We start from the raw sequence: 18,740 nt of genomic DNA, 5'->3' as shown, positions 1-18,740 counted from the left end.
GACTGATTTCTGATAAAGGAGTTCCCTTATAGGTAACTAAATGCTTTTCTCCTGCAGCTTTTATGAATCTCTCCTTGTCTTTAAGCTTTGCCATTTTCATTATGATGTGTCTTGGAGTGGGCCTCTTTGGGTCCATCTCCTTTGGGACTCTCTGTGCTTCCTGGACTTTTGTGTCTTTTTCCTTCACAATTAGGGAAATTTTTGGTCATTATTTCATCAGATAGGTTCTCAATCTCTTGCTTTCTATTTTCCCTCTGTTACCCCTATTATGCAGATTTTGATGTGCTTCATATGGTCCCAAAGGTCCCTTAAAATATCCTATTTTTAAAATTCTTTTCTCTTTTTGCTGCTCTGATGGGTGTTTTTTTTTCTGCTTTTTCTTCCAAATTGCTAATTTGATCCTCTACTTCATCTAACCTGTTTATTCCTTCTAGTGTATTATTTCACATATTGTAGTCATTATTTTTGACACGTCCTTTTTAATGGTTTCTATGTCCTTTTTCATATTGTTGAGCATCCTTATTATTACTATTACTTTGAACGTTATATCTGATGGATTGCTTGCCTTCATTTCATTTAGCTCTTCTGGAGAATTCTCTTGTTCTTTCATTTGGGGTTTGTTTCTTTGTTTCCCCATTTTGGCTGCCTTTTTGTGTTTATTTCTATGTATTAGGTAAATCTGCAAAGACTCTATTGCAGACCTGTGTCAGACACTGCCTGTGATTGTCTCTGGACAACCTGTTTGGAGCTATCAGTGATCCACAGCTTGTGGCTCCCTCTGCTGGGCCTGGGTGTGTGTGGATATGGCCTACCTATGCACCTAGGCTGACTGTTAGCAGCACTGCTCCCAGGGGGCAGGTCAGCAATAGTCTCGAAGAACCCAGAGATCCATCTGCTCTTGGAGGCTGTCAGGTTTAATTACTGAAAGAGCTTCTAGCTGTACTCCTTAGCAGAGCTGAAGCTCTACAGGGTGGGATGAGAGGGATAGCTCCCCCAAAGGAGCTTTTCCTTCCCTTCACACTGGTGCCTTGGTGAGGGGAGTGCTCTTCCTGAGAAAGATGGCTTCTGTAGTATGGGGGAGTGACTGCGCACAGGGATCCTGGCAGCTGACCTTTAGCTCTCTCCCCGAAACACAATCACAGACTCTTTTCATGTGGTTATAGTCTGTTCTTCCATCTCTCCACTGGAGTCCAGAGTGAGTGGCTGTACACAAAATTCTGTGCTTTGGCCCTTTAAGTGGTGGCTGCATCTCTAGCTGTCTCTGGTGGACAGAAACCCCACTGCTTTTCACAGCTGGATGTTAAGTGGGCACCTTTAGAAGTTCTGGTGCTCTAGGTTAGGGAGCCTAGCTTGGGGTTTAGACCCCACACTTCTTGGTGGTAATGCCACCCCCCACCCCTCCCCGCCCCTGTCACTGAAATAGCCCTCTGGAACTTCAGCTGCCTATGGGAACCCAGTCAGTGCTCTCATGCCTCTGCACTTTTGCCAGTCTTGATGTGGCTTCTTCTGTAAGTCCTTGGTTAACCCTTCTCTCCAGCTAGTGTTCAGTTGGTTATTCAGGATCATTTTTGTTAATTTAGTTGTAATTCCATCTGGCCCTAGGAGGAGGTTAGTGCAGTTTGCACCTAATCCGCTGCCATTTGGATCTCTGTTTTGATAGTTGGATGATTAATTTGTAGTTGTAGTTAAAAGCCAAGTGATTTGTTGTAGACAAATAATCATTATTTGGGGCATTGTTTTTGCCTTGCTTTAGTATAAGTTTAATAATCTTCTGGTTTATAAGTAATATTATTTATCTAAATAAAAATAAGCTTATACTTAAAAAAAAATCCCAGAAACTTTGTAGCACTGTGTGATAGGAAAAATTGGGAAAACCAGTGTTTATTAGTGGGTATTGTATTCATAGGTTGTAATGTTATAAATGCATTAAGAGTCATTGGTCATATCAAGTAGACAACATTGCACCAGAAGGTTTGATGAATGATAAAAACATAATACTGTTTGTGAAAGTTTTCCTGTACCACATATTGTTGATAGATGTGTATGTCTTCTCTCTCCTGTTTTCCCTCCCTCCCGCCTTCCCTCCTTTTCTCCTTCCTCCCTCCTCTCAGTGTTCAGTTTTCCCTAGCTCCCTGGTACAGAATCTTATCTAAGTCTGCCTCAGTCCTTGAGGACTTCTTAAAATGCCAACTCTTTTTTTCCCTTCTTATTAGAACTACTTTATTTAGTCCATATTAATGCATGAGATTTTATTTTCTTTAGCTTTTTAGATCTATTTGTATTTTTAAAAGATATTTCTTGTAAGGTGAGTGAATAAGTTAGATGACTAATAGGCAGTGTGACATGAAAATCTTTACATATTGTGGGCATCATGGAAGAAAATTTTTTGTAGGGGGTGGTTGAAACTGGGGAGCAGCCCATCCTGTAAATTTGTATTATGTGAACTTATATCTGATCCTGGGATTCTAAATTGTTTCTGCTTTTGTTATTGTTGTTAATACATTTGGTTAGTTGGTTAGTTAGTGAATATAAAGCCCCCTCCTCTCCCACTCCCCAATTTTGCTGTCCTGCCCTTATCCATTTTGTATGATGTTGGGGTTTATGACTGGAATGAGCCGAGAGAGTCATTTGTAAGTCTCCTTTGGAAGTCTGATAATCGGTGTTTCTGGTGTCTTCTAGAAGAAGGTCTTGTAAATTTGAGACTTGTTTAGATGAGCTCATCCAAATTCTGTACTTCTGTCCTTTTCATTCATTCATAAGTATTGGGTACCTACTATAGATGTGCATTGCTAGGGACTGGGAATGTGATGATGAACAAGCCATTGTGGGCCTCACTCTCCATCATCTTGTAATCTAGTTGGGAAGTTGGGTGTGTAACAGACAATTAAGCATCTCAAAGTGGATGCAAAGTGATGGCAGAAGAATCGAGTGCTATAGGAAAACCTTATCCAAACTTGGCAGGATGAAGGTCAGGGAATGTTTCTTGGAGGTTAAGATGTTGGGGAGAGGTGCAAAATCGGGACACTATGGCAATGGTTGGCAAAATTTTTCTGTAAGGAACCAGATAATAAATATTTCAGGCTTTCCAGGCCACATGATCCCTTTCTCAACTGCTACAACCCTGCCGTTGTGGTGCAAAAGCAGCCATGGATAGTAAAGAAATGAACAAGTGTGATGGTGTTTCAGTCAGACTTTGTGGACACCAAACTTCAAATTTTTAATGTCATGAAATATTATTCTTTTGATTTTTTTCTCCCAACTATGTAAAAATGTAAACATTTTTGCCATAACTGTTGTGGCTCAGGCGGTTAGGTGTGGTCCTGCAAAGCAGGACAACAATTCAATTCTTGGTCAGGGCACATATCTGGTGGTTTGTTGGTTCAGCCCCCAGTGGGTACTAATATGGAAGGCAGCCAGTTAATGTTTGTCTCACATTGATGTTTCTCTCCCTGTCTTTCTCCTTCCTTTCCCCTCTCAAAAAAAAAAAAATTTTATTAAACATCTCTAGTCCACACTGTAACAGAAACAGATGGTAGGAAGTACATGCATTATGCTTTCAGTAAGACATAAATTTGTAGGTAGGATTGGAAATTATAGTATTTATGTACCTCTAGCTGTTTTTTTTTTTTTTTTTTTTTGAAACATTCCAGTAATTCTGGAAGTTGAAGGGAAGGATGTTGGGGATTATGAGGGTGATTGACTTGCGGTGTACACGCAGAGGGCCTTGCATGGTGTAACAGTATTAGGTTGACCAAAAAGTCTGTAGTTTTCTCTCTAAAATAAAAGGCACAGTTTTCAATTTCACCAGTAATGTTATTGATTTGGATATTTTGAGTATGCCAGCTATCTTGCGTGTGGTATATCATTGATTGTTCTCAATTAATGGCTCAACTTGATCACTATCAACTTCAGCTGGTCTACCTGACCATGGAGCGTTGTCGCCCAGCAAGAAGTCTTCAGCATGAAACTTCACAATCCACTTCTGACATGTTTGATCAGTCACAGCACCTTCTCCATACACTGCACATATCTTTTTTTGTGTATTTTAGTTGTTTTTACCTTTCTTGAAATGATAAAGCATAATATGCTGAAAATGTGGTGTAGTTTCTTCTTCTATCTTTGATATTAAAATGGCTACACAAAAATTTACCAGTTTCAATAAGTTTTTTAAAAATGCACACTGATATGACAGCTATCACAATACAGTCTAACAAAATTGTTTCTAATGAAGTTAAAGACAAGTAAGCACTACTAGAGCCATGTTATGGGAAAACTGAACAAACTTTTGGGCCAACCCAGTACTTCCCAGGTCTGAGTTCCAATCTTGATTTTGTGAATTATGGCTGTGTAATGTTGGGCAAATCATTACACTTTTCTGAGCCTTGTCTATCTGTGAAAAAGAGAAGGTAAACCTAACATGAACACTGCTCAGAATTACTGCAAGTTAATAGTATCCTTTAGAGCCCTGTGTCATTATGATTAATTGATTTTGTGTCACCAAGATGGGTTCTTGAAGAATTCAGCCATTATGCAGACATTCAGTGCCTCCTTTGTGCTAAGTACTCTTCCAGCTATGAGGATACAGTAATAAACAAAGTGTTCTGTCCTTGTGTGTTATAAATAAGTACATATTATTATGATATCAGATAGTCCTAAGTGTTGTAAAGAAGATAAAGGCAAGGAGATAGATAGGGATGAGGGGATGGTGGGTGGGGAAGGGATTGGGAAAAGTCTCTAAGGAAATAATGTTGAACTGAGACCTTGTAGATTTGGGGAAGTGGGAGAACTTTCAAAGCAATGAAACACAGATTGTCAAGACCCTGAGGTGAGAGAGTTTAGTATGTTTGAAAACCAAAATCAAGAGCCAGTAAGCATAGATCACTTTAAGTGATGTAGACAGGTAGGTACAGATTTATAGGACCTAGTGGACCATGGAAGAGAGTTTGGATTTTATTCTGAGAAAGATTAAAATGTTATTGGAGACTTGTGAGCAAAGGAATGAAATAATCTGTGCTCATTTAGAAGTGATCCTTCCCTCTCTTCCTGAACAATTTGGTCTTAAAGCTGAGCAAGGTGGACACTCATTGGGTGGGGGGGGGACTGTCATGACCCAGAGCAGAATGTGTGAGCAGGAAGGAGTAGGATGAGGAAGGTGGCCTGAGACAGAGTGTCTGTGTTGGCAGGGCATGGCAGCTGCCATAGGAGTCAGAACCCAAGAAGTGTGAAGATAGGATTTTTCTGATGGGTGACCTGGTGTGGGTTGTTAAAACTTTGATCAGTGTGAAGAGCTGTCCAGAGGGACGGCAGAGATTCTGTTTTGGGGGACCAACATACTGCTTTAGCCATACCAGCTCTTGCTTTCAGCATGTGATAGACTCTCATGGCATTTTGTTGAAGAGCTGGAGAAATGTTCATGTAATTACATACCTACATACTTTGTCACACCTGTTCTCCAAAAGTATTAATGATTTAATCACTAACTTCTGAAGAGTCTGTTAGTGGTGAGATGAAGTACTTTGTTTTTGTTCCCATTTTGTTAAATGCTTTTATCATTGACTTGGATGAAGATATAGATCACTTGATTATCACATTAGTACAATGTATGTAGGAATGTTGACAACTGCCCTTTTGTAAGGATATATAGTTGGGATTTATAAGTCTTGATTGAATGGAACTGCCTGTAAGTAATTGTTACTGATAATTAGCTTCAGTTAAACTTCCTAATATACCTACTTCAGTGTACATGGTAGACTTTACAATAGTAGTAATGTGATTGTTGGGTAATAATTGGTAACAGATGTGAAAACTACAGGCATGATATCTGATGGATGTAACCAATAAATGTTGGTAGCATTCCCTTCCCCCCCAGTCAAAGGGTGTACCAGCCTTGCTTATTCATGCTGAATATTGATTGGTTTTTCAGTTAGGAGTCATTTGGTCAAAGTATTGTGTTGGCCAAAGAGTCCATATGTTTTTTTTCCAGAAAAGACACATTTTTTGTTTTCACCAATAATTTTATTGATTTGGATATTTTGAGTATGTCAGCTATCTTCCGCTATTGGCTTCTAGTGGGAAGAGGCCAAAGGTTTTGCTAAATATCTTCCAATGCATAAGACAGCCCCACAGCAAAGAAATATTTGGCCAGAATGTCAGTAGTACCAAAAATACTTCTCAAACTACTTTTAACACGTCTGATCAGTCACACACCTTCTCCATACACTGCACAAATCTTTTGTTGTGTTCCAGTTGTGTTTTTATCTTTCTTGAAATGATAAAGCATGAAACACCAAAAATGTTGCTTATTTTCTTCCATCTTCCATATTAAAATGGCTACACACAAAAAATCACCAATTTTGGTAAATTTTTAAAAAATGTACTCTGATATGATAGCTGTCACCACACAATCTAACAAAATTGTTTCAAATGAAGTTAAAGACAACTAAGCACTACTAGAGCCATTGTACAGAAAAAACTAAATGAACTTTTTGGCCAGCCCAGTACTTTGAAGGAAAGACAGTTTGAATTCTTATAAAAATTTGCATTAATTGTCCTTATTGGAGTTGGTATTTCTTTTTTTTTTAAGATTTTATTTATTTTTAGAGAGAGGGGAAGGAAGAAAGGGAAGGAATGAAACATCAATGTGTGGTTGCCTCTTACCCCCCACTACTGGGGACCTGGCCTGCAACCCAGGCATGTGTCCTGACTGGGAATTGAACCAGCGATGCTTTGGTTCACAGGCCCACGGGAGTTGGCATTTCTTATCTTGGAAAAAAGCTTACCTAGCTGGTTAGCTTGGTTCCACCAAGGGAAAGGTGTGAGTGATGTCTCCTCAAATCAGTACTATAGTGTTAGAGATATAGCCATATAATATTATATATACTATAGATATGTTTTTACTTTTTGGAAATTAATGTACAATGTTCCATTTTTTCCTTAAAATATTCACTCTAAAGGCAAGGAACACTGTTCCTGTATGTTCTGTGTTATTATGTAGCATCTTGTGCATTTTGTTGCTGAGTAAGTTACATTGTAACAGACTTCACTGTTCTTAACATTCTGAACAGTGCTGGTATTATAATTTTATTTGCATTAAGATTTAGCCCTTGAAAAAGTAATGGACTGTCTGCAATGTTTCAAATATGAAATATGGGTAGATGTTGCAGAGAAATTTCTGTGCAGTTAGTTATGCCTTGTGGTTTGAAGTTTGAAACTTTCAGGGGAAAGTTGATTCTGCTTGACATTTTCTAACATTGTTGGTAGTAATGCAGACTTCAGTATTTGTCACTGCCTGTGTTCACAGAAGGCTTCACCTTCATTTGTTTATGAATTTTGTTAAGGACGTTTTAGTGTATAGTGCATACTTTTCTTTAGCTTTTTTCTCTCCAGCTTAAAATTTCAGTGTTTATGTAAATGCATATTCTTACTGGCTTTTTTTTCTTTTCCATGGGTCATTTTTGACCCATGGTTTTATCTCTGGCTGCATTGAGGCTGTGAGCCAGAGCTCTAAGAGGGGACCACTGAGTGGGGCAGAGCATATTCTTGGCTGAAATAGAGAGAGATACATATATATAGCCCAGCAAATTTCTTACCTGTGCATATATTTTTTAAATATGAAATTTATACAACAAAACTAATCACTTTAAAGTAAACAGTTTACTGGCAGTTAGCACATTCACAATGTTGTGCAGCCACCAGTTCTATTTCCAAAATGTTTCATCACCCCAAAAGAAACCCCTTACCTATTATGTGGTCACTTCCCATTGCCCTTCCAAGCCCTGGTGGTGTACCACTGATCTGCATTTCATCTCTGTGGATTTACCTATTTTGGATATTTTATGTAGTGGAGTTGCTCAGTATGTAACTGTTTGTGTCTGGCTGCTTTTTACTTTGCATGTTTCTGAGGTTTATCCAATTACAGGATGAATCAGTGCTTCATTTCTTTTATGGCTGAGTGATAACACATTATATGTATATGCCACAATTTATCCATTTCTCTATTGATGGAGATTTAGGTTGTTTACATTTTTTGGCTGTTGTGAATAGTGCTGTGAACATGTATGTATGTATTTGAGTACCAGTTTTCACTTCTTTGGGTGATATACCTAGGAGTTGAAGGGCTAAGTCATATTATAATGCTACATTTCAGTTTTTGAGGAACCACCAAACTGTTTTTCCCAAGGCAAAACTATTTGATATTCCCTCCAGCAAGGCCTGAGGGTTTCTCCACATTTTTGCCAGCACTTGCTAGTTTCGTTTTTTTCTTTTCTTTCTTCTGTTTAAAGTTATAGCTGTCCTGGTGGGTGTGAAGTGATACCTTATTGTGGTTTTTATTTTCATTCTCTTAATGATTAATGATGCTGAGCATCTTTTCATGTACTCGTTGGCCATTTACATATATTTGGTGAAATGTCCATTTAAATTAGATGACCAATTTTAAATTGTATTGTCTTTTTGTTGCTGATTGTGTTATATAATCTAGGTACTAGACCCTTACAGATAATATAATTTATTAATATTTTTCTCTCCTTAAGGTTATCTTCTTTCACTTTATAATGCCCTTTGCTGCAGACAATTTTTAATTTTGATTAAGTTTAATTGATTTGGTGTTTTTTCTTTTGTTGTACAGGCTTTTGTTTGAATAATCTTAAAACCTGATGCCAGATTCAAGACCTCAATCTTTATATTTTCTTTCTTTCTTCTTCTCTTCTCTTCTCTTCTCTTCTCTTCTCTTCTCTTCTCTTCTCTTCTCTTCTCTTCTTTCTCTTCTCTTCTTTTCCTTCTCAATCTTTCTCTCTTTTCAATCTTTCTTTCATTCTTTCTCTTTCTTTCTTGATGGGAACGGAGAAAGAGAGGGAGAGAAACATCAGTATGATTGCCTCTTGAGTGCCTCCTACTGGGGACCTGGCCCACAACCCAGGCATGTACTCTGACTGGGAATTGAACCAGTGACCCTTTGGTTCGCAGGCTGGAACTCAATCCACTGAGCCACACCAGCCAGGGCTACCCCTGTATTTTCTTAGAGCTTTATGGTTTTAGCTCTTATGTTTAGGTTGTTAATCCATTTTGAGTCACTATTTATACTCTAAGCAAGGTATAAGTTCAACATAAATGTTTTGAAATGTGGGTATTCTTTGCCCCAAAACCATTTATTGAAGAGACTATTCTTTCTTCCTTGAATGGTCTTGGTAGGTTAACTTTTAACTTCTGTGTATATGTGTATGGGTTTACTGAAAATTTACTCCTAAGAAAGAGTTGTATGAGAAGGTATTTGGGGTGGGTCATGGTCTGGCTTTTGGTGGTAAATAGGGATCTGTCATTTGAATGCAAAATTAGCTCTATAAATATAACCTTATTTTAAAGTAAGTGGTTAAATTATTACTGATTTTATTTTGGCATTTGAGTCCTGCTATAAGATCTGTTTGGGTAGCCTGTTAGTTCAGTATGGTGGAAGTGGGCTTACTGGTTACCTTTTCTGAAAACTTATTAATAATTATCTTGTGAATAAATTTCAGAATAAACTAATATTTTTTAAAATGCAAAACACTAAAAGCATATTGATAAATTTGTTTTGTATTTAACATTAACATTTTGCATGTATAACTCCCATTTTTCTTTTACCAGTGATTAAATTAGCACAATTTTTGTGTTAGAAAAATTAAGGTGAGAAGTGCTGAGCAAAATATGAATGTTGGCTTCCAAGGTTTATTCTTATCCCTTGTTAGGGATATGTGTGGGTGTTTGTGTGATTGTGAGTGAGAGAAAGAATGTGTGTTTGTGTATTCTAAAGCATAGCTGTTGCTTTTACTCTTTTGAAAATTAATTTGCCTTATATATACAGCAAACGAACCTATAGACAATAGTGCAGCTCAAAAGAAAATATAACTAAAGATTTTATGAACTAGATTACTAGAAAAAGACCTCTTGATTATTTGGAAAAGTAACTGGAAAAAATTTTTAAAAGCAACCCATGCTATTCCCTCCTCCCATCCCCCTTCCTGGATTACATTTAAGAGTGGATGTTTAAAGTAAAAACTAAAGCTTGTTAATCATTAATATGTTTCTTAAATAAGTTTCAAGAATGTAGACGAGAGGAAAGTAATTTTAAGCTTTAATAATATTGCTTATGAATGTTAGCAATAATGAAAAAAAATGTGTGTAAAGCCATAAATGCCTGGAGGCTGTTGTACTGAAACCCCTATATTCTCAGTGACTAATGTTTAATAGCAAATAATTTTATTTTGATTGTAACTCTTTGCTATATTGAAAAGGACACTTGTAGTAATTAAATTGAGCCTTTGATTAGGATGTGCAGAATTTTAAAATAGTGTATTAGTAACATTTTCAAGAAATTAGAGACATGTAAATGGTGATATTGTGAACATATGTTTTTTTTTTGAACTGTTGACTCTCAGTCAGTTTTGAAATACTGAGTAAATCAAGCAGTTTTTTTATATGCCAGATTTCATTTTCACTCTTTTGGACTTGTGTTTATTTTAGTTGGGATTTGACTCCTTGGTTTACTTGAGAATATTGCCTAGGTTTTGTTTAAAAACATGAATTTTACTCATGCATGTAAGTTAATGTTTTATAAGTTGACTTGTAATAATTTGATTTGTGACTGTATTTGGAGTACAGCACATGGTTAAATACTGGACCTGTGAAGTCCTGATACCTCCCTGCTCTGCCGTGCCAGGATTTCATATATTGGGGTCTAGGAGCAGAGACTGAGAAATATTGTCCTTGAACCCAGGAACTGAATGCATTCTATAGTGCTTGAGTTTTGTTTCTGAGAGGGTAACAGCATTACTTGTTCTCTAAGGAGGAGGAGGAGGAGGTGGTGGTGGTGGTCATGGTGGTGAGGTTAAAAAGGTTAATTAAGCTACTGTAGTGACACCTGAAGGGTAAATTAAAAGTAAGGTTAATGTGTAAAGTTCTTTAATTTTACAGATGTGACAGAATGAACATATAAAAGGCTCAGGTGCTGAGTAACATTTGCAACTATTCAGATAACCCAAAGGAACTTGGTAATGGTATAGACAGTGATTCTCAAACCTTTTGATCTCAGGACTCGTAATTTAGAACTTTTTAAAAAAATTAAATGTATTGGGGTGATATTGGTTAATAAAATTATATATAGGTATCAAGTGTACAAGTCTGTGATACATCATCGGTACTTTGCATTGTGTGTTTACCACCCAAAGTCAGATCTCCTCCTGTCGTCATATATTTGGCCCCCTTTACCACCTCCTCCAATTCCCCTTTCCTCTGGTAACCACCTTACTGTTGTCTGTGTCTGTGAGTTTTTGTTGGTCTTGTTTATTCGTTTGTTGCTTTCAGATTTCTAGCCCACATACGAGTGAAATCCTGATTCTTGACTTTTTCCATCTGGCTTATTTTACTTAGTGTGATGTTCTCAAGATCCATTCGTATTGTCGCAAATGGAAATATTTCATCTTTTCTTATGGCTGATCATATTCTGTTGCATATATATACACATCATCTATTGAAGGACACTTTGGTCATTTCCATGTCCTGGCCACTGTGAATAATGCTGCAGTTGAAACCAAAAGGCAGCCGAGTCCCCCTGGCTTGTGCCGCCTCAGTCACTGCTCAGCCAAAAAAACAAAGACAGACATTGGATTATAATTGCGCTTTATTAATATCAGAGGCTGACAGTCTGAGAAGGTGGTGGGAAAAAAACACTAACATCCACCTTGAGCTTTCAGAAACATGTTTATACAGGGGAAATGTGGGGATCTGGAAGGGGGAAATTCTTTGGGGGAGCGCAGACATATGATGTTACTTTCGGGAGGGGGAGCTGAAAGTGAAGTCCTGCAGCTTCTTCCTAAGCTGGTTGCCTTTGTTCTGCTAATGCAGTTGTGTCTCCAATTGCATTAGCATTCCTCTCTTCCCAGACACCTGTGGTTTATGACCAGGGAGGCCACGTATTCTCTGGTTCAGGGGGAGAGGATAAACCATTTATTCTCAAGTGTCCTTGGTTAGGGGAGAAAATGATTGTGATTCACCAACCGGCTGTTAATTGCTCAAAATGTTTGGCATTGTTTAATTTTCTTGTCTCAGTTTCCCCATTCCACTTGCCCAGGAATTTTCCTAGCTTCTTAATTGTCCTGTCTCACAGTGAACATAAGGGTACATATATCTCTTTATGAATAAATCTTTTCAAAATTCTCAAGTAGACACCCAGAAGAAGAATTACTGGGTCATATGGTAACTATTCTTAATTTTTTGAGGAGCCTCCATACTGTTTTCCATAGTGGCTGTGCCAGTTTACATTGCTACCAACAGTGAGTAAGGGTTCCTTTTTATCTACGACCTCTCCAACACTTGTTATTACTTGTTGAGAATGGCCATTCTAACAGGTGTGAGGTGGCATCTCATTGCAGTTTTGATTTCCATTTCCTTGATAGCTAGTGAAGTTGAATATCTTTTTATGGATCTCTTGGTCATTTGTGTGTCTTCTTGGGAGAAGTGTCTATTCAGGTCCTCTGCTCATTTTTTAATTGGATTGTTTGTTTTTTTGTTGTTCTCAGGACTCTTAGACTCTTAAAAATTATTGAGAAGACCAAAGAACTTTTTTTAATGTAGATTTTAATCTATTGATACTTAATGTATTGGAAATTAAACTTAAAAATGTTAATTTATTTATGAGAACAGTGGCAAATCCATTGCATGCTAACATAAACAGCACATTTTTAAGTGAAAAATTAAGCAAAACAAAAAATCTCATTAATGCCTGGCTTAATAGAAGCTGATTTCTTATACCGTAGTACCTCAGTACTCGGTAATTCATTCTGATGAATGGCAAGTACATGGCTATCGGTGACACATTTTCTCCTGTGTAATAGTCATGACTCATACAGGTTCTGGAAAGTGTGACGAGTGGTGAGCAAGTGCCGAGTACTGAACCCTTTTTTCTTGTCAAGGTGCATTTGATAGTTCTGAAGCCAACAAGTACCAAGGTATGACTGTATATGCTTCTGTCTTCAGGCTGTTGCAGTATGTTACTTTGCCTGAAATATGTGGGAAAAAAATCCTTAAACCCATCCTGTGCCCTATGTTCTTTAAAGCAACAGCTTCATTTCATTTATTTTGAAGATATGTCTGCTGATACCAATTTGGAGTAACCATGGCTTGTCTGTCAGTCAAGTAAGAAAGGTGTTCTCTGGAAAACTTAGTTCTACTCAACAGCGAAAACAACTGCACAAGTGTTTTTCCTTGAGAAGTGTACATTATATACAGCAGAAGTGCTTTTTATTTTATTAGACAGAATGTGTACAGGGCTGATATTTAATTATATGTTTACTGCTTCCTCAAGAACAACCTGAGTGAAACTGGCACTATTTTATCTGTGAGTCCTTGTCAGTACAGCTCAGTTTGGGGCCACTACCTTGATTGGTGCTGAGGTACCACCAGCACTTGTACCCACCACTGAAATATCTTGGTACCCTTTTATATTGTTAGTACAAATGTCAACACAGTGAAAAGGGCAGAATATTAAAATAGTTTTGGTCTTTTGAGATTGGTGGACCATATTTTTAGTTGCTAGGAGGGATGGACACTCTCACTATTGAATTGCTGTGGCAATTTTTCTGTCTCCTAGGGGAAGAAAAAGAATCAAATCACAGAGTCTAATTTTCAGATATAATGGAGTAGGGAGGGAGCAAGCAGTCCATGACTTTCCTATTATTCATTCTCATCTAAGCCTCAAGTGACTGCCCTGTGAACTAGTTAATTGTTGTCCTTTATTTGCAAATGAGGTAAACATACTGTGAGGTTATATATATAGTCTCAGGTAAATAGATAAGAGAACATGTAAATAGTGTCTAGTGGGTTGAAACTAAACTCTGGGTGAAATCAAAGTCCCTGTGCTCTTTCCTCAGCCACACTTGCATCCAGATGGATGTAACATCCTGGATTGAGAAGAGTTGTCTGCAAAGGTCAGGTTAACTGTTGCCCTGACCTTATATTTCCTTTGTCCTAGTAGTTTCTTCATTATCCTGTTACTTACCTTTTACTATTAAGAATAATAGGAATCTTGATTAGAGAGATGGTCATGGAAACAACTGATATTTTCTCGATCTTGGGTCTCATTAGTAAAATTGGAAAAAGGTCAAAGAATTAAATATTGCCAAAGCTAGAAGTCAGGAACATAGGTTATCTGGTGGGCTCTCTGGTTTTAGAGTTATTTGTATTAGTTTGCTGTTGAAGTGCTTAGAGGGTAAGGAGTACAAGTGAATAAATACAGTGCTTCACCTAGTCCTTGAGTGTCTTGATTTAGTAGTGGGTAGACTACATAAGTTACTGCTACTTCCCAGGCCTTTTGGAATAGTAATTTGAGAGGTAGTTCCCACTGCTTTTAAAGAATTCTTTCTGTTCAAGTTAAAAGGCACACTTTTAAGATTACTTAAAAGAGGTCTTTTCATTTAGTACACCACTTTGCTTTACATAAAAAGACTCGGAGCTTCAGAATACCAAGTAAGAAGTAATTTTAGAAAAATTTTAGTGACTCATATCTATAATTTGAACATGGGTTAGGAGGAAAACAATCTATTTTGCAGTATATTAGAACGATGCCGAATACAGTTAACTTGGATTTTTATTATTTGTGTGTTTGTTCACTGAGAATATTGCTAACTTGCTGAAGTAATGAAGATATAGATGTGTAATATTTAGAATGACATCATAGTGCAAGGGACTTTAGGGATCATTTAGTCAACTGGTTTTACAACTTTAAAATAGCAGACCCTTTTCTTTCATTGAAATGGTATCCTGGAGTCCAGTATTTAAAGCATAAGAGGCAAATAAATGGTTGAAATGAGAGTTGTGGATTTGGAATTCCCCTGCTTCCTTGGTAGGTTCTATTTGTCGTTGCTATGAGCCCTTGGTTAATAGTAATAATTGACATTAACATCTATAGAGTGTTCATTTTGGGCCAGGTACCAACACACTTTACATGAATAATTTCACAGTTTGAAAACCACTCAGCTAGCTCAGCTTCTGAATTTTATCTCTGAAAAAACAGACCCAGAGAGCTTAAATGAGTTGCCCAGGGTTTTACTAGAGTTAGTGTTATTAAAATCCTTTTAGTCAGTTTAGCTAATGGCATGTGTGGTATGTTATTTTTCCAGATGCAAAAGTAATATGTGTTTATTGCAAGAAAATTTGAATTTACAAAGGAGTATAAAGGGAAAAATACTTAACTGCAATAATTAGGGGTTAATAATGTTTTGGTGTTGATCTTTCTAGCTTCCTTTATATATGTTTCGTTATTAGAAAATTGATGTATCTCATTTTGTTATTTAAAGATTTTATTTATTTTTAGACAGAAGGGAAGGGAGGGAGAAAGAGAAGGAGAGAAACATCAGTGTGTGGTTGCCTCCCACACGCCCCCTACTGGGGACCTGACCTGAAACCCCGGCATGTGCCCTGAGTGGGAATCGAACCAGAGACCCTTTGGTTCACAGGCCAGTGCTCAATCCACTGAGCCACACCAGCCAGGGCCTCCTTATGTCTTTTTAGAAGGTCACCAATATATACCAAAGTGTATTCTATTTTTCATAAGTATTCTTTGTATAAATGATCATTTAATGAAATTTTACTAAATTTGAATAGCTTATTTAATGTTTTACATAGTTGGAACTTTGATTGTTAGCAGATTTTTTTCTGTTATATTTAATGTTGTAATGGACACTTAACAAACATAAAATTTCAGGAATATGAACTTCTAGATTTCAGATTACTAAATCAATTCAGTGTTTTGAAAGTATATGTATATTCCTTTAAGCCAAATACCATATGATCTCACCTTTAACTGAAACATAATCAACAAAAGAAAAAAGCAAGCAAAATATAACCAGAGACACTGAAAGTAAGAACAATCTGACAGTAAACCAGAGGGAAGGTGGGAGGGGATAGTGGGGGGAATGGTTTTCAGAAACCTACTATAAAGGACACATGGACAGAAACAAAGGGGAAGGTGGAAGCAAGGGGGAGAGAGGTGGGTTTGGCTGGAGTGGGAAGGAGTGGTGGGGAGGAAATGCAGACAACTAATTGAACAACGATAAAAAAGTATGTATATTTCTTAATTGACCTTTGGAAGGTTTTGCCAGTTTATACTTTCCGAAGTCATGTTATTAAACTCTGTGAGTTCTGGACAGTGCACTGAAAACATATAGGTCATTATTTCATTATTTATTTATTTTGAGAGAGAGGGAAGGGGGACAGAGAGAGAGAGAGAGAGAGAAATGAATGAATGAATGTATGAATGAATCATCGATTAGTTATTCCACTTACTTACGCCTACACTGATGGATTCTGGTGTATGCCGAGACCAGGGATCAAACCCACAACCTTGGTGTATCTGGACGACACTAATCACCTGAGCTTCTCAGCCAGGGCAATAAATCGCTTGTTTCATTACAAGTGAGGTCAAACTTTCCCCTTTATATTGATTAGCTATTTCTACTTTTTTCATTTATAAATTTCCAGTTTTTTTTGCTTTGCCTGTTTTTGCTATTTGGATTTTTTTTCTCTTTTTAAAACATAAGAGTTGAAGAAACACTCTGGAATTGATCCTTGTCTTCTGAGATGCCTAGAAGAGTGGGAGGCTCACTGAAGATTTCTGGAGAGTATTGTTAATTAATTTGATATTGGTCAGTGCAACAGATATTTGATTAACTGTTTATTCATTGTGCTAGGCATACAGTAGTTACCCTGAATAAATAATTTTAGATAAATGCTCTGGAGAAAATAAAACTAGGTGACATGATAGTACTAATGATTGTACTAGTTAGGCATTAGTGAACAGAATAGTTTGCCCCTAGAGTCTGTAAGATAAAAATCTTGCCTTTTATGGACCAAAAACAAACCATGGAGGTGTAAAGTAGGGCTGTTATCTGAGTGTGTGGGTAGAGAAGGAACTTCTCCTGAAAGAGTAGTTGAAAATGGAGCTCAGAAATGTGCTCAGTGTTTTAAGATGGAATTAGGTTCTAATTTGGAGGAACTGTGTACATGTGACAAAAATAATGCTGTGGTTGAAATGGCAACCTGTCCTGCAGTGAAACTTGCAGGAAAGATATTTCTTACTGTGAAGTGAAAGGCTCCAAATTTTCAATCCCAGGAGTTTGTGGTCTTTGAAGAAGCAACAACTCTGGCTTTTTTCCTTGAAGTACTGATGGCTGTGAGAATTTACTGGGGGTGCATAGAGGAGCACATGGCACCCTCCTTTGGGGAAGTAAAAGACCTCTTTTATCATTTGGTGGTAATGTAATTCGGTGAGATTTTAGAAATGCATAGGTCCATGCATGCTACTTCTGAGAAGGAGTTCAGCTCTCCAGGGTTGGAGAGACATGGCAAGATCATCATCAGCATCTTGGGTAGTACCTGAATAAGTGGACAGGGCTCAGTAAACACATCTCAGTGAAATTACTTTAACCTTACCAGAGTGGATGTTGAAGTTCACAGCTTTAGTCTCTCCCTTTTCATTGACTTTTTTCCCTGTTCGTGCCTTTTCCCCATTTAAAAAGAAAACAAAACCCAAGAATCTTTGTTTCCTTCCTGCCTTATACCTTGTAGGACTGATTACTCTTAATTCCCTTCCTTGTCTTCCCAAGGATAATCAGATGGATACCTTTCAGGGGATTGGTCCGCTATTGTTTGCTTTATAATTGTGCTATTTAACTTGCATATATGTACTGTACATATTCTTTTATACATAGCAGAATGCACATTTCCCCTGACAGTGGTCAGAGGAGTCACACAATAGTCCATAGTAGAGAGATCAGTAAAGTCAGAAGACCTTCCATTTGCAAATTGATGATGATATTCTCTCTCATTCCTTGAATAATTATGAGGCTCAATTTAAATGAACTTTGCAATCAGTAAAGGACTATTCAAATTAAGGTGCTTTAATCACAGTGATAATGGCTACAGCAAAGATTTGACCTGTCCATAGGACCAGGTAATCCTACCTTGAAAGTCCGAATGTTGCAATGTCTACTGATTCAAAGCTCTCTGAAATATAGTGTGTGTTTCTCTACCTGTCATTGTAACCAGATGTCCGAATGTGGACACAGGGAGGGATTTGTTCTGTTCATAAGGATTTGCTTCCTTGGGGTTTGGTTTGCCTTTCCCTTGGCCCTTTCCTACGTTTCCCTCCTTTTTTTCTGTTTGTTGTTGCTTCTCTGAGCTCCTTGCCTCTCATACCCCTTAGCTGGCCTTTTATATTCCTTGGGTGTCCAACCTTTTGGTGTCTCTGGACCACACTGGAAGAAGAAGAGTTGCCTTGGGCCACACATTAAATACACAAACACTAATGAAAGCTGATGAGCAAAAAAAAAAATTTTTTTAAAGTAAATTTACCCAAGCATCTTTGTTTCTTTCTGCTGGGCCACATTCATAGCCATCCTAGGTGGCAGGTTGGATGACCCTGCAGGTCAGAATCCGCTTCTCCTGGTTTGGCTGGTTGAACTGAGTGTGTCCCCCAGGCTTGGCCTTTTGAAAACTGTGTGGGAACTTGAAACAGTTTCTTCCTCCTCTCGTTACCTCCCTTGTTTTCAGAACATTTTTTTCACTTTCTTTTTTAACCCCTTCTAGCATTAGAGCTCATAAAACTTGCTAGCAAACAAAGCAACTCCTGAGCACAAACAGCAATGGAAGAAAAAAAAAAGCAAGGAGTCTTTAGTTAAGTTTCATATAATTTTGGCTTCAGATCATAAAAC

At 37.6% G+C, this 18,740-nt stretch overlaps 1 protein-coding gene and 1 long non-coding RNA gene across 8 annotated transcripts in view; both read left to right on the top strand.

Annotated features, from left to right (window-relative positions):
- Positions 1 to 18,740, top strand: part of SRPK2 (SRSF protein kinase 2) — a 240,576-nt gene that overhangs the window by 42,020 nt on the left and 179,816 nt on the right. The window lies entirely within an intron of this gene.
- On the top strand, positions 1,345 to 13,581 carry LOC118497102. Its single transcript, XR_004899652.1, has 3 exons — positions 1,345 to 3,195; positions 5,798 to 5,799; positions 13,571 to 13,581. It is a non-coding gene; the product is annotated as an uncharacterized LOC118497102 (long non-coding RNA).

The sequence above is a fragment of the Phyllostomus discolor genome, chromosome 10 (assembly GCF_004126475.2).
Source record: "Phyllostomus discolor isolate MPI-MPIP mPhyDis1 chromosome 10, mPhyDis1.pri.v3, whole genome shotgun sequence".
Classification (NCBI taxonomy): domain Eukaryota; kingdom Metazoa; phylum Chordata; class Mammalia; order Chiroptera; family Phyllostomidae; genus Phyllostomus; species Phyllostomus discolor.
The sequence above is the reverse complement of the archived record's forward strand: the minus strand, read 5'-3'. Positions and strand labels throughout refer to the sequence as shown.